We start from the raw sequence: 21,219 nt of genomic DNA on the forward strand, positions 1-21,219 counted from the left end.
TGGTTCATGTATAGAATACACCTTAGCTCCTTTTTTCATGCTGTTTTCTTCCCTTCTCACACTCTCCCTCCATCTCATGATCTCCTTCCCTTTTTAGAAAGATCTACCTCCCAAGTTCCTATCAGCTGCAGTAGTACCTTGGCTCACAAACTTAATTTGGTCCACAATTTTGGACAAGATGGTCACATTTGTGTTTGTCCAGGATAGATGGCCATGGTCATGTTTGTCACCCAATGCAGTTTGCAAATGAAAACAAATTTTCTTCCAAATGCTTCTGTTTGCAAACCAAATTGTTCACAAACAAAAGCATTTGTGAACGAAAGCTTGCAAATCTGCTTTTTAATGTGCCATTGTACTGAATTGGGCTACTTGGGGTTTTTTGGTTTTTGTTTTTTGAGGTAGGTTCTCACTATGTAGTGCAAGTTGGTCTTAAACTTGCTTATGTAGCCTGGGCTGACCTTGAACTCATGAAGATCCTCCTGCCTCAGCCTCTTGAGTGCTGGGATTATAGGTGTGTGCCACCACTCCTGGCTCAGAATCGGGCTACTTCTACTAGAAAAACCAAAAGAAAACTTTTTAAAAAAACAAATTCTATAGTGGTGTGGGTGTATTATAACCTCTGTGATATTCTGGTAAACATGTCAAACCTGTTAGATGAAGCATAATATCTGTGGTCTGACACTTTTGCACATGTGCACACAAACCTGCCTTTCATCATACCAAGTGTATAAGTACAGGATTGCTTCCTATATCCCTTATGCAAAGGTACTGAGACACCCAGTTCCCCACTGTTAAAGTAAAAATTTGCAGTAGAAACATATAAGGGATGTGTTTGTGGAACCTAGTGTTAGGCTCTCCAGGTAAAAATAATAGATATATTTACTACCTATTTATCTGCTCCTCCCTTTCTGGGAATGCAGTGCCTCTCCCCTTTCTGGGACAATAATTCATGGAATATTCCACCCTTACCTTGATCCACTAGTAGCCTATCCCAATATTATACATCCATCCCTAGCCATAGTGATTGGTGCAGAACAGAACACGGGACCCAAGTCAAACCAGTCAAAGCCTGACTTCACTGGAACAGCCACAAACTGCCACTGCCCTGGAAGTGGGTGAAGAGCTGCAGCTACTGGCAGTTACTTTGCTCCTAGGAGGGGAGAATTATTCAAGAATGAAGCCACACAAATGAAAGCAGTGGCAAGAGACTGAGCTCTGAGGACACCATTTGCATCCTTAGATCCAGCCAGGAGCTTTGCAGTTAGCTGAGCTCATTAACATCCTCTGACACAGCATCACCTGAGCTGTGTGTTGTGATCGCAGTCTCTTCAAAAAGTGAATTCTTTATAAATGACTGCAGTCCATCTATTATTTGCAATGTATTACCATAGCATGAGTAACCAGAATAGGCATTCAGGTCATAACTTGAAAAGGCAGTTTTTGATCTTCGTGTTCAATAATCTCCTCATTTAAACAGGACAGACAAGTTATCTGAAAGGCATGTTTCCCTACAAAATATAATAACTTGTATTTTATATGCCATTAATTCTGTCACTAGCAGATTCTAAAAAGCTGATAGGTTTTCAGAAATGTACAGTGAGAATGCTTTGGTTTATACAATTACTATGCATTATGAATGTTGATTTGGAGTATTTGCTTTAAAACACACACACACACCACACTCTCATGCATGTATATGCACAGTGCTCAAGATAATCTACTTTATAAACTTCTTATGAATGGTGAGCAATTCATACCATTTTTATTGAAAATGAAATCCACAATGAAGAAGAAATACTGAAATTACCATTCATTGCCAACTAAAGTTTCTTTCAATCCAACCGTCAATCAGTGAAGGTTTATTCCTATTTTACTGTAGTCAATAGATATAATGCTCCCTCCTGCAGTGCAGAATAAATAAACAAATCAGTTCTACTCCACCACTTCTTATGACTTCTTTGTGAAAGAACTTAGCAAAAGAAATCTTGGGTATATTCATTCCTTTTCCTACCACTTGCAACAAACCTTAATTAAATTACGTTTTTATTCAGTTAGTGTAATAGTGCTTCTAATCTATGCAATTTTCTAACATGAGAAAAATATCTTTTTATATGCCTAGAATGAGTTTAGTAGGTTAATTTCTCAACTCTATTTATTTGGATTCAGGATTGTGTCTCGCTTAGCAATACTGTTTAACAGCTTTTAATCCCTTTGAACAATATATATTGCTGAAGGATTATTTTTGGCTATGCAGTATCATTTCTTTCACTTTATTCTCCTCCTGGTAAGAATCCTCTTCCCTGTGCAAAAGAATGGGCAGCCACGACCAGTAACACTATTCTATTTTCCTCTAATTGATCATGAGAGTGAATGTGTGATCCTAATAATGCCAGTTAGAATTCTTCCCTTGAATGACAGATGAATGCTGGGAAACAGAAGTTCTTTCTTTGGACTTACTGGGCTAAAAATGAGTTTAAATGTATTTCCAGTCATCTTTCCAACCACATGGAGAAATCCTTCTGTAGAACAAAGTCAAGCAGACAAAAGCCGACAGAAGGATGGATGATGCATGGGTGGATGGGAGGAGATAAAAGATAATTATAAGTGAATCATAGTACCTGTCTGTGGCTCATCTTTTGATACTATGAGCCACTGTAGTATCCTAACTAAATAGACTAATTTATTTTGATTAAACTTTGCTGAAGTAAGTTTCTGTCACTTGAAATCTAACACTTTCGATAATTTCCATATTTATCAGCATCATACATTTTACCCAAAATTTATTATGAAATGGTGTGAGCTGCTGTTTCCAAGGAAGTTGTTTAGTACAGAATAAGCTTAGACTTTTTGTACCTATATATGATGTACAGACTGATTAATCTGTGTCAAGGATGGCAACCATATTTTATAATGCCTAGACATCTGGAAATTATGAAAAATCTCTGCATATCTGGATTAGGCAACCCAGGAAAATAATTAAATATGCAAACCATTCTAACCTATGAAGCCCACATTTGAATGTAACTAGCACATAGGAAAGTCTTTGCAAAAATGTACACATATCAAAAGATTCTTAGAGTCCATTTGTGTGAGTCCAAACTTACTGAATGTGTGTCTAGAACAGAATAATTCATTTTCAGACTCTAAAGATCAGAAAATTGATGTTTTACATGCACTTCCTGAAAATATTAACAACTTAGTTTGCAAGCATTAGTAAAAATTGATCTTATTTGTTAACCATAAAATAAAACCTAGGTTTCAGATTTCCCTTCACAGAAAGTGTCTAGAATCCTTTTAATAAAGCCAGCTATACAAACAAGAGAAAATTTAGATTTACTCATTGACCCTTCCATGAATCCCACTGACATCAGTAAAGAAATGGCCTAGTGCTTTCATCAGTCTCTACCAGCCATTAGGGATGTAGCAATTCCCAGAAGCAAGAGAACAGCAAGCTCATTTGACCCTTCGCAACTGAGCGCTTTCAACACTGACCACTAGCTCATATATCCTTGCTAGGAGGTACTTGTTAAACGTTGCATGTCTACCTTTTATTAAAATGTCAGATGCAATTCTTTTAATTCATATTGGATGGCTGTCACACCAGAATTCAGTAATGAAGCCAGTGACAGAGATTGGTTACACACTATAATACTGTACTTGAGCTGTCTGGCACATAACAGAGCCATTTTTCTTCTTTCATTTATCAGGCTGGTAAATATTGACTAGAAAATTCTTAGTGTGCTGCTTTCACAGGGTCTGGACAGATTGATTCTGATTAAAAGCATGAAAAATATTTGTAGCTAGCCTACATCTCAAATAAGGACAACAATAACTTTTCTGAAATTAAAGAGGACTTCCATTCCTAGTAATGGCAAATAACAGTTAAACCAACCATCCATGTGAACACAACTGAAAGCCCTGGGTGAAAGAAAGACCTAATCTTCTTAAAAGTATTAAAGAGCTGTCAAGATAGGAAGCAATTACCAGACCAAACCCTAAAGGAGCTCAAGCACCAGAGAAGAAAGCAAAGCACTGTAGCACCATAGCCACTTGTACCCTTAAGGCATTTGCTGATCCAGAAAACATGGGGCTTCAGTTTGGGTGGCTTAGCTGGGCAGTGAGATAGAAGTCACTAATTACTGCCTGCCTGCTCAAGATAAAAGCATAATAGGAGAATTTCACTACCTTAGGCTAGGACTCAAAGTTTAAGCTGGCCAGTCCATCACCATCCCCAGCAAGCCACAGTAAAACTCATCATGGTGCTGAACAGAATAACAAAATGAAAAGAAAACCAAGGAGGAAAATGCCCGAGAGTTGGAATTACTTCTGACCCCAATTTTCTGTACAGGTTGGTACCAGTTAAATTAGCCAGAGAACTTCAAACCATGAAATAGGTTTAGGGTGGTCCCAGATGAAAAGATCCTGAGAGGATAGGAAGAAGCAAATATAAATCTTCTATGCAAGAAGACATCCTTATCCTAGACCTCAAAAAATAAGAACTCCTCCAAATAATATTTCAAGGACAATGAATAACACATAGTCAGAAATAAGCAAACACAAGGACGAAAGGCAAATACCTGGCCCTGTTCCTGGGTGAAAAGTAAAGTAAACAGTCCAAGCTGCCTGTATGCTGTAATGTGCCTCTGAAGCCCAGCTGCTCAGCAAATCGAGGTGGAGATAACCAGGGCGATTCTGCCTGAGAAACAGAGTTGCCAGCCATTGCTAGTTAGCACTACCACATCATGGAACGTTTTAAGTGAACTCAGCAAAATGCAATGCTAGGGACAAATTCTAGTACTCTGGATAGGCCTGGTAAATGTCAGCACACTGCATCTTTGCTGAAGCTAAGGATATAACATAGGAAGTAACTTACTTACCTAAGACATCTCTGCTATGGTGGCAGAGTTTCTATCTCATCATGTCTATACCTTCAACCCAAAAACATAATAATCATGAAAAAATTCTATTAGTTAGCTTTCTTATTGCCGAGCACAATACCCAACACCCCAAAACTTAAAGAAGGTGAAGTTTATTTTGCTTACAGGTTTTAGTGAGTGTATTTCATAGTTGGTTGGCTCCAAGGTACAAATGGCATGGAGGAAGGGCATGGTGGAGGACAGCTGCTCAGCCAGGAAGCAGAGACAAAAGGGAAAAGCTGGAAACAAGAACACACCCTTCCTAGTCACATCCCTGGGACCTGCCTCTAACCAGGCCCCACTTCCTAACAACAAGGCAGCTATGAATTCATCACTGACGAGTACAGCACCCCCACACTCCAATCACTTTCTAAAGGAGTGAGACTTTGGGGAAACATTTTAGATCTAAACAATAACAACAAGGCAACAAGAGGCCTCCAGAGATTCATAACTCCCCAAAACAAACTGCATAGACACTAAAGAGGATGAATTTCCAGGCAAAGAACTCAAAAAACAGAGTGAAAGTGATTGAAGACATTGAAGAAGCAAATAAACATTTGAAACAATGAGCCTGAAACACACAGTCATTCCTGAAAGTAAGAAAACTATCAAAAGCTATGCAAAAAATAAAAATAAAAGATGACAGAAGGCCAAACTGAAGGGCTCTCCCACTGGCCAAAGATGGAATCCATCAATATATACTAAGTCAAATGAAACTGAACTCAGTCTACTTTCACGGCTGCCCTGGAGCAGTAATTTATTATTTTGAAGGAGGATAGATACATAGATGGAAAACTAAGAAAGCATCATTCCTGCTCTATATAAATGTATTTCATGGTAGCAAAATAGTAAATGAGAGAAAAATTGATCTAAAGAGAAAAATTCTAACTGATGAATGCACAAGAAATGACTGCATTTGAAAACTCATCACACTGCCACCCTTGGGAAGGATTTAAGCCTTCCTACACCAAAACCACTGGGTGGACTTTTAAAGGAGACTATTATAATCAATCACTTAGGCTGATAACACCTGAACCCTATAATCAGTCTTAATATCATTACCAGGAAAACAACTAGATGTTATATTTCTCCTAATGTGATAGAATAGGAGGTACATACCACCATGAATTATTCTTTTGAGGAAACATCAGGTTTCAAATCTGATAAAAGTTTTAGATCTAATTCCAGCTTATAAAAAATAGAGAGAAATGATAAATTATAAATTATACCACAAAACCACAACAATCAGAATGTGGAAAATCTGACCTTATTTCTTCTGCAAATGAAACAAACTATAAGAAAATGAAAATGATGAATTAGAAACTGATAAACTAAGAGATCTACAAATTCAATGCAACATGTGAAACTCCTTTTGGATCATGCTCCATATAGAACGAATAGTTTAAGAACATTGTGAGACAAGATTTGAGGAATGTAAATAGTGACTAGATATTTTGTGGTACCAGGGAATTATTGTTCATTTTAAGCTGTGACAATGGTCTTCTGGTTGTTTTAAAATGCTCCTTACTATCTTAACCATTGAAGTTGTATGATGGACACATAGGAACATATTATACCAGTCTAACTCAGTATATGGTTAAAGTTTTCTATAATAAGCTAAAGAAAGACAAAGAGAAAGAGAAATTTAGGGACTATAAATCAAATGGAAGCCGGGCATGGTGGCGCATGCCTGTAATCCCAGCACTCAGGAGGCTGAGGCAGGAGGATCTTTGCAAGTTTGAGACCAGCCTGGGCTACAAAGTGAGCTCAAGGCCAGCCTGAACTACATAGCGAGACCCTGTCTCAAAAAGACAGAAAAACAAAACAAAAAACAAAACAAAACAAGATGGAATTTTTAGAGCTTTTTGGGTACTGATTTGATCAAACCAAGAACATTTTTTAAAACAAAAATTTCAGAGACAATCAGGAAAATGGAACATGATTGTATTAGATGATATATGAAGTTACTTTTAATTTTGTTATTGGTACTGTTACAGTCTGTGTCTGGATGTCCCCCCAAAGCCTCATGCAGTCATGGGGGTAGGCTTTTTGGGGGTGGCTGAATCTAGAGTCTGTGACTGGTTCATTGTCTGGTGCTGGGATTGGTAGTGTGAGTGCTACACTCGCCCTGGGGCAGGTAGCCTGCATACTATAAGGATGGGAAAGAAGCTTGTTCCTCCCTTTAGCCCCTCTTGCTCTGGCTGCTTTTGCTGTCTTCCTCAGCCATGAACTGTTGCTCTCTGCCATGTACCCCTCTGCCTTGGAGCCAGCTGATTACAGACTGAAACCTCTACAAAATGTGAGCTAAATAAACCTTTCCTTCCTTAACTCTGGGCATCAGGTATTTTGTCCCAGAAACAAGAGAAAAGTAACTAAGACAGGTACTAACTTTTATTACTAAAAATCCTCGTCTGTAAAAAGATAGGCCGTCTAGCACTTTCCATAAAATGCCTTGGCAAAATTTCGAAAGGGGTGGAAGCTGAAGATTAGATGAAATCACAATGGCTATATTGTTTAAGATAGGTGATGAGTGCATGGTATTATAATTTTTCTCATTTTTGTTAATATAAATTCCCCTAATTGCAGGTATGCATGTGTGTACATGTTTATGTATGGCATGAACAGAATGACAGCTAAAATTCTTTAATTCTTGTTTTATAACTAAGGTGAATAGGGTCAGGGATACAGCTCAGCTGTACAGCACCTGCCTGGAAAGTGCAAGGTCCTGAGTTCAGAAAACAATGTTTTTATTATCTAGTAAACCTCAAGATATACATGTCCTATCTTTTGCCTTGTACATGGTCCCAGCACAAAAAAAAACTAAGTTGAACTAGAACAGTAGGAAAATAATGTACTTTTCAGTAAATGATGCTGGAACAATGAAGCATCCAAGCGATCTCAGTTCTACCTTACATCATTTGCATAATTTTAGGTAGAATTAAAATCTAAATATGAAAAGCAAACCAGTAACTATTTAGAAGGTGATTTAGGAGAAGACCTTCATTAGAGAGTGGAACTCTTAAACACAGAAGTACTAACCATAAAGAAAAAGATAGGTCTGACTACATTCAATTAGGAATGTGTCTTCATTAAGTTTTATGGTTATAAACATATACAATATTTATGTCTATATTAAGTTATAAAACACATAGTTATATTTTATCAAAAGACGCCATATAAAAAAATCAAAATTCAGGCTTCAAAGTGAGAGGAAATACCTGCAACACAGAGCCAACAAACACCAGTACTAGAATGTTTGAACAATCCCTACATTGTATGAAAAAAGGAGACAGCCCATTAGGAAAAAAAAAACAACAGGCACTTTACTAGAGGATATCCAAACAACAAATGAATATATGAAACATGAACAACCTTATAAAAAACCGGGACAATACAATTAAAATCACAAATTACCACCACACAGCTACCAAATGGGCAAAATTTGAGTCCAATCATTTTGGGTGGTTCTTTCTTCTTTTTTGTCTTTTTTGAGACAGGGTCTTGCTATGCAGTTCAGGGTGGCCTTGAGCTCACTTTGTAACCGAGGCTGGTCTCAAACTTGCAATGATCCTCCTGCCTCAGCCTCCTGAGTGCTGGGATTACAGGCGTGTGCCACCACACCTGGCTTGAGTCCAGTCATTTTGAAAACTGCCTTTCTGTATCATAATAAGAAATCTTATGCACTGGCTGATGGGATGCAGGTGGGTAAAATCACTTAAAAAAACAATATTTTTATTATTTAGTAAACTTCAAGGTATACATGTCATATCTTTTGGCCTTTTACATAGTACAAAGAAATGTGTGCATGGGGGCTGGGGATTTAGCTCAGCGGCAAAAGCGCCTGCCTGGCAAGCGCAAGGTCGTGAGTTCGGTTCCCGGTACCGGAGAAAAACCAAAAAAAAAAAAAAAAAAAAAGAAATGTGTGCATGTTTGTGCCATGGATACATGTGCAAATCTGTTCATAGTGGTGTTCTGCATAGTAGGGGAATAGGGGAACAATCTATGTTTCCATCAACCTACATAAATTGCATTCCTTTAATAGAATGTCACAAATCCATCAAGACAGCACGCAGCCAGACCAACACGTGAGTGAATTTTGCATCAATGTGAAGGAAAAATAACACAAAATATGAATAATATGACTCAGTTAAGATAAAGCTCAAACAGAAGAACTGGACTGTATTTTTAGGAATGTATATAAACTAGTAAAACTATATTACAAACCAAGAATGACTACCATGAAAGACAAGATAACTATCACCTCTGTGCTGAGAGAAGGAGGGAAAAGATTTCCAGGATGTTCCATTCTCATCTTGACCCAGGTGGATATTATACCTCTGTTTCTTTTATAATTCTTTGTAAGATGGAACATATATGTTCCATACATGTACATGTATGGCATATTTCACAAGGAAGATTCTGAGTTTATTTTAAATATTAAACATTTCTTAAAACTCAGAAAGTATCAAAAATATGCAACCCAGCCTTTCCTAAAGGACTCAGGACTGCCCAATCCTACCCCAGAGGTACTGTTCCAGAAGGTTTACAGTATAACCCAGGCAATACTACTTCCAAATAGGCATACTGGTTTGCAAACCTTTTGGATCCACTTGCCATGGGGGGGTTAAGGCATTTGATATGAGAATGTGCTAAGGTAGAACCACTATCAGCTCATGGTTTCCACAACCGCCACCTCAAGGTTCTCTCCAGTATGCCAGTTAGCACTGGGTATCCCTTGCTTTTTGTCTCAATCCTTGTCCTACAAATTTTTTCATAGTTAGCAGGCTTACAGAGTCAGCACACAATATGATACAAGTAGCTACCTATTACAATGTTTAATATGCAGTGAATTAGCACTGACCATTAATTTGACCCATACTAAAGTGTAAGGTTCTCCTCTCTGGCATTGTTAGGCTTTCAATCCATCCAGTAAAAACTAATACGCAACACTTTCTAAAAGTGATTTGAACTGGTTAATACATTTACTTCATTTAAAGTCTCAGTAATGCTTCAAGTTCATTCATTCAGATAAGTTCATGCATGCACATATATGCATATTGATGTTACCACTCTCTAAAATGAGGAACCAAAATATTTGATATATATACCACTATATATATATATGTATACATTTCACTTCTGAAAAAAACAAAACAAAAACCTGTGAGTGGTGACCTCACAGTAAACTGCTTAAATTTAAGGATTCATTTTAAAAGGTCAGTGTCCTTTTCTGCAAATACATTTCCTCTGCAGATGAACAGTTGAACCTGCCCTATGGCTCTGAGCATAATTAGCCAGCTGCACCCCCATAATAAGGTGCAGATGGTTAATTACATGAGCAAGTAACTGCTTACTTGTGGGCACAAAAGCCTGTACCTAAAATCATTGAAAGTATACTTGGGCCTATTTATGCTCACACAAACAAAACACATTTCCAAGGTTTCATCTGTGAATAGACCTCAGCAGGCTCCAACTCCCCCGCGCTGGGAGAGAGTCATTCACGCTGCTGAGATCTGGCTGAAGGGAGAAACCACAGACCACAAAGCCCCATTTCACCTAGTGAAATACTCTGTAGAGGGGCTGAATCTTTATTAAAAATCCCCTAAAGTTAATTTTTTGTAATAGGAATGAGTAAATAGTGAGAAACTGATTTTCCTAGAACCCAAAATAAATTCTATTTTCTTTTAATAAAAACACTGTTCTATAGTTTGAATGTCCCCCAAGGGAGGGTCTGGTAAGAGAGTCCTCTAACTCCAGCAGAGTTAAAGGCCCATGTGTTAAGCCTTAGTCACCAGCCTATAACACTACTGGGAGGAGGTGGAGTGTTTAGTGGGTGGAGCCTAGTGGGAGGCTTTAGGTCACTGGGAGGTGGGCACTTGGAGGGAATTATAGAACACTGGTCTCTTCTGTCTCCCTTTCACATCCTGCCATGAGGCAAACTGGCTCTTCTCCATCACGGGCTCCCACCAAGATGTTCCGTGCCACCCTAGCCTAGAGCAATGGGTCCAATCAGTCATGGACTGAAACCTCCAAAACTGTGAGCCCAGATAAACCTTTCCTCTTTCTAAATTGATTTATCTCAGGTATTCATTATAGTAACAGAAAGACAACTAAACATACCCTGAAATGAAAGAATTTTTTTCTCAAGCAAACATGTCAACATCAGTTTTCTGAATAAGGAAAAAAAAAACCCAAAAAGTTAATTTTCTCATATCCTTGAGGAATTTCACATAGTAGCTGATCTCCCAGAATTTAGCTAGCTGTATTAGATGTAGCACCCTCAACTCTTATGAAAGACTCTTCCAAAAACACCATTTTAAAACATACTCTCTTAAGTCCTACATGGCAAAAGTAAGATGTGGAAAGAAAGCAGAGAAAAGAAAATTACTTCATAAAACACACGTGTGTTTGGAAGCTCTCTACCAGCTGCAAAGCTGTGAGTTTGGCAAGGGGTCAAGATGATAGGGCTGGGGAAACAGAATACTAATCTACTGGAATCTACACAGACCCTTTCTTCTGAAGAACCCCCTGGGTTATGTGATTCTATTCAGTTTAATTGTATGTTAGGGAGGAGGAAAAGCTGCTTGCCATGGTTTTAATTGCTAAGGACACACTATCTTTTGTGAAACCATCTGTTTAATTGTAATTACAAACAGCGATGTAAAAACACAAATGATTAACAAGTACAGAATCCCCCACCACTAACAGTTCTAACACAATGAGCGAGCCATATTGTGAAAGAGTATGTTGTCCTTTCTTTCTCTGTAATATTTCATGATTTAGCAACTGACAACCTACCATTTATTACAGAATCTCATTTTGGTAGAGTTAAAATTATTAATTAGTATTCTTAGACTACGTCCTCCTGTTTTTCCTTTTTATTAAACCTTAATTCCCTCTGAGAGTGAAAGGGATTATATCAGAAACAAAATGCATAAGTGCCCCTTCATTTCACCTCCCACCAAAATCTTCGAGGCTTCATATAATACACATCACCTATAATTAATTACTAGACACATTCCAAAGCACTGCAAGACTAATTTTTGGCTTTCATAAACACAAATTTCTGCTTTCCTGGTTTTGAAATATGCTTACCACACTGTTATTAATTTTAAAAGCTACAAGTATTGGTGTTTTCAGGCATGAACAAAAATAGCTTAACCTTGAAATTTATTTTAATTAGGGATTTTTCAGAACCATTGTTGCAAATTTGGGTGGATTGTTTATAATAAAAACAAGCACCAGCAACAGAGTTGCACAGAACATGGAATAGTCAAAGTTATTTAACTTGGGCTACCATGCTGGTTTTTAAGCAAATAAAAAGAGACAGAAATGCAGTCAGATCATAATGCTATTAGGGCAACCTTACATTTGCTTATTAAAGCAAAGAGATGTCATTCTAAAATAAAATACATGGGACGTATGAGCTGCTAGTGCAATTACAATGGCTTTCTTTAGTCATTTCACACTAATTTTTTTTTATAAAGTCTACCTAGTTGACTTCTTGGTATTCAATTTAAGATGATGATCTCCACTTTAACAATATCATACCCTTTTCAACAAGCTTTTCCATCAAGCATATTTTTATGTCCACGTTTCCTGTCTATCACCTCAAGCGATAACTATGATCCTTTAAAAAATCAGAGAACTAAAGCCCTTTAAATTCTCAAAGAAATCAAAGGACTGACTGAACAGTTTTTCAAATTAAGTTGCATGAGAGTCAGCCTGCAATGTATCAATTCCTCACTCATTCTTCTTTGCCTAAGCTGAAATCCTTCCAGCCATGATCCCACAATTACTTCTCCCTTATTTCAAGCCCTGTGCCCCTTGAAAGACATTTTGTATGAAGAACAGCCAAATGTTAAGTATCTCTTTGGTGGTAATGAGGAAATGTATATCTTGGAAGGAGTCATTTGAGAAAAAGAGTTTGCCCTTAGGAAAGGGCTGCCATGTCTTCACTCTTAATAATGCTAAGTGTGATGGGAGCTTATGCTGTGAACCACGCTCTGCAATGTACTCATCCCAAACCAGTTACCTTGAACCTCTATGGTTTGAATCCCACTGGAAATCTGCTGAAGAAGGCTATGGACACTGTCGTTACAAAGGTAAAATCTTAAGGTCTGCACACCAAAGGCCAAGAATCACTACATCAATCCCAAGTACATAGTAATCAAAACATCCTTCCACACTAACAGGTTATGTGGGTTTCTTTTAAACTTCAGAAAAGTTTCCATGTTCTAAGTCTTTTTGCTGTGAAAATGGATAGGTAGTCTCAGAAGATTCCTAAAGCTTGTGATCATATCACTAGTTAATAACAGGTAATAATTCCCCTCTGTTTGGAGATTGCATGAATCACTCTCACACAAATCCGAGGCAGGTATTGTTGTGCATTCCACTAACTTAACCTCATACACAAGATATGAAATAAAATAATCCCCACCAAGTACCATTCCCTTTAGAGTTTTTCAGACATGCACCTATTTTAACATCTCTAAATGTAATATAGAATAAAATATTACACTTATACTACCAACAAAGAAAATATTTAACTCCCTAGTCTAAATGTATATATTCTTCAGCAGGCATTTGCTAAAGCTGGACTTTTCCATCATTGTCACACAGTGAATAATTGATACATTCAAATTTCATAAAAGATTTATTCTGATGCTATCAATAATAATAAAATACAGAAACCAACTGGTTTCTTCTGGAAAATGGAAGTGAGAGGGGAGAAGAGTAAGGAAGAACCTTTCATGTTTAAGTTTCCAGGTGTTTTTTACAAGTAGTACCTAAGTTATTTGGCTAAAAACCAATTACTAAAAAGTAATACATTGTTAGCTAGGTGTGGTGGTGCTCACCTGTAATCCCAGCACTCTGGAAGACTGAGGCATGAGGACTGACAATTTAGTGACTTAGGTAATACAGTTTTCTAATATAGGAATGTCTTGTTTATTGAAACCCTCCTGCTGAAAACAATATTTGAACTAGAAATTCTAGTTCAAATATTATTTAATCTTCTCAAAAGCATCAAAGAATGAGAAGGCCATAGGGAACTACCTATGAATACCTGACTGAAAATAAGCACCAAGACAGGTAAGCAAGCAGGCAACTAAAGCAGATCATTCACTAGACAAAGGTACCTTGACCTCTGCTTATGCTTGCTTTACAGGTCTGGGGAGGAAGGTATCAGAGATCAGGGCCTACCCAAGAGGGGAAGATTGAACAGACCGTTCCATCATCTGCCACAGAATGCAAGGGAATTTTCCTTGGCACTGAACAGAAAAGGGAGGTAAAAAGAAACGTAAAAAAGTACTTGAGGAGTTGGAATCACAAACAAATAGATTTGTAGCTCCAATTCACGTCCCTTATGATCTCCAAAATGCTCAAGGTGTGATTCTACTTAAGTAACCCTGGACAAGTAGTTCCCCATGTACCTAGCAGAAGCAAAAGCAGGTCCTCTCTGGAGGGCTGCTCCTTCATCTTAGTCATCAAAGAATGTCCTGTAAATAATTTTCCAAGGAAGAAGATGAGCAGCTCACAGTCAAACAAGCAAATTATGAGAGTGAAAAAGCACCTTGGGAAAAAAAAAACAGTGAAAACATATTTTAAAAGAAGAAATTCAAGAAATGAAAATTAAAATAATTAAAACTCAATAAAGTAAGTAGGACATCTAATCCTAAAAAGATTGCATTACTAGCATCAGGTCCTTACAATCACTTCAACATTCTTTTTTTAAAAGAAGGTAAATGGACAGGTTCTATTTTTAAAGACATTAGAGAGCTATAGAACAGGCATTGGCTAAAAGAACTACAGTTCCAAAAGGGAAATAGCCTGTTGTTGGTGAGTTGAGATTACTGGGGATACAGTTTTGCTAACTCTAGGCACAGAGAGAGGATCTAGCTTAGGGTAAGCAGAGGGATTCTTAAAGTAAGAGGGAAACCAATAAAGTACTTAATGGTCGTGAAATTGGCATGACACAGGTATTTAGAGAACTGCAGCCGGATTTCCCTATGGGTGGTTTGCTGAGAGGGGGCAGTGTGAGAGGAGCTCTGGAGCTGGCGGAGAAAAGCGAAGTGAAATCTGGTCTCCCGGTGCTTAGAACTCAAGGGCCGTGAAGAGGAAGGGACTGGTCACGAACAAACACAATTCTTCACTCTCTAGACATTAGAAAAAGGTTGAACAACTGAGTGGATAAACTGAAGACCTAAACTCAAAATCTTTAGAGGCAGAACTTTCCAGGCTGAGGGGATGGAGGGGAAAGCTTGCAACCCAAAGCCTTAGGACAGCCAGGCCCAAGGAAGAAGCTAGGCTGGGAAAGTAGGTGAAATCGCTGTCATCTTGCATGCTGAGGAAACAGGAGTCCTTCTAGAGGGAGGGAGAAAGTGTGGAACGCAAGGTAGTCACCAGTTTTTGAAGCAGCATGCAATGGGACAATAAGGAACTGCAGCCACAACTCTGAAGGGTAGTAGGGAAGATGGATATAATCAAAATGTGGACATTGAGACCCAATATTTTTAAAATTAATATCACTAATAATGAAAAGAAAAAAGATTGTGAAGGTAAAGGCTGAATCTCTTAATATTTAAAGGCTAGGGAATCAAAGACTTGCAAAGCTTATAATCAAATGTTAAGAAGGCCATGCTCTGCTGGGGACATAGCTGAGCGGCACAGCACCCACCTGGCAAGTGAAGTCCTGAGCTCAATTCTCGCTACCAAAAAAAGGCCACGCTCAAGAAGCAAGGACGAAGTAGAGATGGCCCAAATCTAACTAAAATTGCATCTTAGCAATGACACAGTTCAGCTTCTTCAGTGACTGTAGATATCGGCAACCTCTTCTGGAGAAAATAATATAAATGAAATACCTGGCTGATAATCAAAACTTACACACTGAGCAGAGGAAATAAATGTTGTTGATAGCCAGGGAAAAGGGGAGACATACATAATGCAGGGGTAAAAGCGTGACTTAACTATTCTAAATATGGCAATAGGAAAAGATGGAAAGATAGATGAAAATGGAGAATTTTAATAGAGCTATGAAATCTATGAAAAAAATTTTAGAACTGAAATATACAGTATCTAAAATTTAGAATACACTGGATAGATTTTTCTGTAGATGGGACACAGAAGCATACAAAATTCATTAACTCAAAGACAAACCAATAGAAAAATTGGGTACCCAATGTAAATAATCAGGATTCCTTCACTACTCTAATACTAAAACAAATGAAGTGCTAGTTAACAAGGCTTCAATGCACGAGGTTGATATACAAAAATCAACTGGACCTCTACACACTGGCAATGAACAACTAGAAGCTGAAGATTTAGAAACATCATCATAAGCAATAGCATTAAAAACATGAGTTAGATATAAGCTAATAAAATATATGCAAAAGTAGTATGCCATGTACTATAAGACATAGTTGAGAAAAATTAAAGAGCCATAAATAAAGGCAGTGTTGGAAGAGTCGATATTGCTAAGATGTCAATTCACCTCAACCTACTGATGAATGAAATCCAGTTGAAGTCCCAACAGGATTTTTTTATAAGTATCAACAATTTTAACTCTAAAGTTCATATGAAAAGTTAAAAGAACCAGAATAGACAAATCACTTCTGAAAAATAAGAACAAAGTAGGACTCAAACTACCTAAATTCAAAAATCACCATAAATATATGTATATATTTATAGAATATATGTATATATTTCTAGACAAATATATATTCTGGGCAAACGTTCTAATTATATATAATTAGCAGATAGATAGTCCTATAACTCAGTATGAATACAACCAAATAAGTGAATAAAATACAGACAAAAGATATGAACAGAAGCTTCATGAAATTCACTAGACTTAGTCACCAAAAAATATACTAACAAATAAACATATATTGTTCAATGTCATTATTCATTAGGGGAATGCAAATTAAAATGTTCATTTTAATATGATATCATGATACACCTAGAATTGGGGCTGGGAATTTAGCTCAGCGGCACAGTGCCTGCCTGGCTAGTGCAAGGTTGTGAGTTCGATTCCTGGCACCGGAAAAACAAACAAACAAAAAATGATACACCTAGAATAAAAGTTAAAATTAACATTATCGCCTATTGGCAAGGTTATAGAGCAAGTGAAACTTTCACACTATGCTCATGGAAACTGCAAAAGGTACAGTCACTTTGGAAATCAGCCTGGCAGTTTCTTGTAAAATTAAACATACATTTACCATAAATTAGAATTTTAGGAAATTTTGTTAAATATTCTCACAATTAAAACTTTCCAACGGTTCAGTTTCTGAATCGAATTGCTGCTGGTTTATCCTCCTGGATATTTTTTACTGTGTTGAACTTCGACTTCAGTTAAGTTCGTATTTCTAAACCTAACACAGAGTCAAAGGTGAATGAATCATGGTATAAATTCATCAGAGAGATGGGTCTTGTCTGGCAATTGCTTTAAGGAGTAAAGGAGAACGGGAAAGAATGGTCAGATGAAATACGCTGGTTGTAGTATTTCAAAATGAAAAGGACAAGCCAAGAGGCAGGGGGAGCAAGAAACCCCAGCTCAACAGGCGAGCCACCTGGAGGACAGGGCCCTGCAGCCAGCGGAGTCTACGTCCTACAGAAGACCACTCCCCTAGCTCTGACCACGAGGCACCTTCTGAGGCCAAACCAAGCAACTAGAAAGGCGGCTGGTCATCGTTATGGTCACTTCCCCGGGCCGGTGGGCTATGCAAAGAGGCCATACAGGTGAAGGATATCTGAGGAGGTGCTGGTCCCGCCTTTGATCCTCACCACCACCTGACGAAAATGAGGTGAGTTTCCGTTTTCCTGGTGAGGAAAGATATAAAGTGACTTCTCCCAAGGCCTCAGGGGTAATTCAAAGTTAGAAGAGAGACAATCCCCAAGCTTTCTCTCCTGGCAGGAGGCCTGCCCCTTGCTCCCTGCCCGGCCAGAGAATCCCAAGAAAGGAAATCAGTGTGAGGTCCAGTAACTGTAACAGGGATGAAGGGAAGGAGTCAAAGGAGGGGTGAAGGAGGCGAACTACCAACCCTGGCACTCCTTTGACCCCCGCACTCTGACCCCAGGATCACTGCGAGGACCTCTGACCCCGGTGCTCCTCGGATCCCGCATCAACTCCATACCGAGTTCCCCGCCGATACCCCGCGTCCGACTCACAGACGCCATTGCCCAGGGGCTTCTTACCCTGCTCCAAGCAGCCAGCTTTCTGTCCGCGCCAGGGGAGTCTGGAGCTGTTGCTGTCCGTTGCCACAGCAACCGCGGAGTGCCTCACAGCCTAGTAAAACGAGCAACGATTGGACAATGTGAGCGTCCTTAGCAACCGCCTGGCAAGCCCTATCCCACAGAAGAATTTGCTTTCCAGAAATTCATGCGATAACCTCTCTCCCCAAAGCCACCAGCCACCTGTCTTAGTTCCTTAAAGGCGTTTTGTGCATTATCTCACTGAATGCTTGCCTCCCCGTTTGGTGTGAAGAATCCCCTTTTCCAGAGGAGTTTTCAATCTGGGGTCTTTTAACCTCTTCTGGAGGTTCACGCATCAACCCTCACCAAGTTATATTTAAAAGTTTGTGTCCATTTACCCGGGAAGATTCTCAAAGGAATTGGAAATAAAACTCAGGCTGCCAGGTGCCTAAGACAGTTCACAAGAATAACTTTCATACACATCAACCCCATCTTCCTTCTCAGAAACCCAAATCATGTCTTAAGATACCTCCCAAAGACTTTAACCTCTTGACCTTCATTCATTCATTGATTTAATCAGTAACTACTGATCACAATTTTGAGTCATATATGTGTTACAGAGTCGCTTTTCTAAGTACTGAAAGATTGCCACTATCAAAGACAGTTCCTCATGCCTTAGAGCTTTGCTTCTGGTGTGGTAGAGGACAAATGCATACACAAGATCACAGATTGTAATAATAAAAAGTAGTCATATGATGGAGTATTGAGGGTGATAAGCCCTGGAGAGAGTGGTCAGGAATAGCTTTCTTGAGGAGATGGTATAGGAGCTGCGACATGAAAAACACCAGCTGTGTGTGCGTGCAGAGGGGAGCAGTGTGGGCAAAGGAAACAGAAAGGTGAAGATAGAAATGGGTTTGGGGTGTTTGAGAAAATGAACAGTTAATGCGGCTGCAACAGAGAGAGAATAGAGGGCTGTGGTTAAGACACAATCAGACAGCCCTTCCCCTGGCTCTTTGTGGGACTGGCTCCTCCTCCATATCCCCCCCCCCCATGCAATCTCCCATCATATGCATCATGCCCCTTCTTTTTTTCCTCCATAACCTTCTCTACTGTTTATTATCTGTGAGCTCTAGGAGAAGAGACTATGTTATTTGTATCCCAGTACCTACAGATGTAACTGACACTGGGTGGACACTAAATATTTGTTGACTGCAAGAATCTCCACAACACAGTACCAAGAACTGTGCATGATTTTAAGAATATAGCAGTGAACAAGACAAAGACACCACCTCTTTCGGGGAGCTTAAATGCTTGTGGAATAAATGAATTACAAACCATGTGGCCAAACCAATAGTGTGAAGAATTGAAACATTTAGACTAGAAGTGCTGTGGGAAGCCATTCAATGATTCCCTTGATAACTTCTTTATTATTTCAATTGTGTTTCAGTTCAATTAAACAAATATTTAATACCTGGTTTATACCAAGCACTTTTGTATGTAGCAATCAACAGGAAAAATGTCAACATTGCCTATAGAACTCACAGTCTATTGCTGAATTGTCTACTATGGTTGCCATTACATTGCCATTTCCTGGTGCCCATTGAGTTCTTGCTATGTGGCTGGTCCAGTGATGAGGGTAAGTCTTTTAAAAGATGCCAGAAAGTGTTCCACAAAATGATGTATTACTTAATCACAGAAGGATCAGACAAGTAAGAACTGGGCTGGGGATATAGTTCAGTGGCACAAGCGCCTGCCTGGCAAGCGCAAGGTCCTGAGTTCGATTCCCAGTACCAAGAAAAAAAAAAAGATGAGCAGACAAGTAAGAACTTTCTTACTATCTTTTCCACTGCTGCCTCCTATGCCCCAATTACAGAAGGGCCAGAAAAGAGTCCTCTAGTTTGGGGCACGGGTGCAGGGACATCAATGAGCCCAAGTAAAGACCACCAGAAAGACAGAAGAAATCGACCGTGCTTCCATTTCCCATCTGCAGAGGAGAAGCTGCAACTCTGAATTAAGTGAACAGTTTGGACCATCACCTTGGACAGAACATCTGAGTAACTCTATTGAGACTCTGTTTTGACACGTAGGAAGGTTCAGAATTCTTGTCATATGACTGAATTATTCATGAGAAGACAAATAATTTTCTCCACAGAGAAAATTTAAAGACAGACTAGAAGACAAAAATCAAGTTGCTTTCTGAAGGCCATCCACAGTACATGCTTTTGCGACTTAAGGGTTACATAAGAAATAAGAGGCTGTAAAGATGGACAGAAATGTGCTCACCTTGAAGTGTACAGAACAGAAGATACATAAGGTTAAAGATTAAAGTGCACAATACTGTAGGGAGAAAAGTGGCTCGTCTAAAGTCTCGCAGCCTCTCAGCCTCAGACATAAAATAATCCCCTAAAGTCAGAGGCCTTGCTGCAGTTGTGGAGAGGCAGCAGTTGGTGACAGTTGCAGCTGCTCCTGGGGCCCATCAGCAACTACATAGTGATGGGCGCCTGAACATATTGAGTTCTTAGCACCAGATAGATAGGTCTGAGGCAGGCAGGCAGGGAAGTAAGTCTTTCTGGGATAAAACAAACACAGCAGAAAGCTACTCAGCTGGAACTTCACATTTCACTGAAGGCTAACTACAGTATTAGAAAGTAGATAAAAGTTGAGGATCATTTTTATTAAAAATTTCTTTAAAAATGCTAACCAAAAGATGAAGGTTCTCCACTCTGCCTGACTCCAAGAATTTTCATACCTAGATTGGATAACAGACTGCGGCCAGCGCCGCATTCTACCACAGTTGGTGTCTTCTCATGTTGCAGCTCATATACCATCTCCTCACAAAGGCCACTCTTGACCACTTTCTCCAGGCTTATCACCCTCAATACTCCACCATAGGACTACTTTTTATTATTACAGTCTGTGATTTTGTGTATGCATCTACCGTCTACCGCACCAGAAGCAAAGCTCTAAGGCATGAGAAAATGTCTTTGACAGCTGTGATCTTTCAGTACCTAGAAAAGCAACTCTATAACAAATATATGACTCATAATTATGATCAGTAATTATTTATTAAATTGATGAATGAATGAAGGTCAAGAGGTTAAAGTCTTTG

General features: G+C 38.8%; 1 protein-coding gene across 4 annotated transcripts in view; it reads right to left on the reverse strand.

Moving 5' to 3' along the window:
- The window catches only part of Hydin (HYDIN, axonemal central pair apparatus protein), a 380,912-nt gene extending 362,724 nt beyond the window's left edge, over positions 1 to 18,188 (reverse strand). For 2 of the 4 annotated variants that reach the window (XM_013503972.1, XM_013503969.1), the window contains exon 1: positions 18,114 to 18,188. The gene's annotated coding sequence lies outside the window, so the exon portion shown is untranslated. The other 2 variants (XM_013503970.1, XM_013503971.1) reach the window with 2 other exon arrangements.
- Positions 18,189 to 21,219: the final 3,031 nt, after the last annotated feature.

The sequence above is a fragment of the Chinchilla lanigera genome, unplaced genomic scaffold (assembly GCF_000276665.1).
Source record: "Chinchilla lanigera isolate Chin_1 unplaced genomic scaffold, ChiLan1.0 scaffold00083, whole genome shotgun sequence".
In the NCBI taxonomy this organism is placed as follows: domain Eukaryota; kingdom Metazoa; phylum Chordata; class Mammalia; order Rodentia; family Chinchillidae; genus Chinchilla; species Chinchilla lanigera.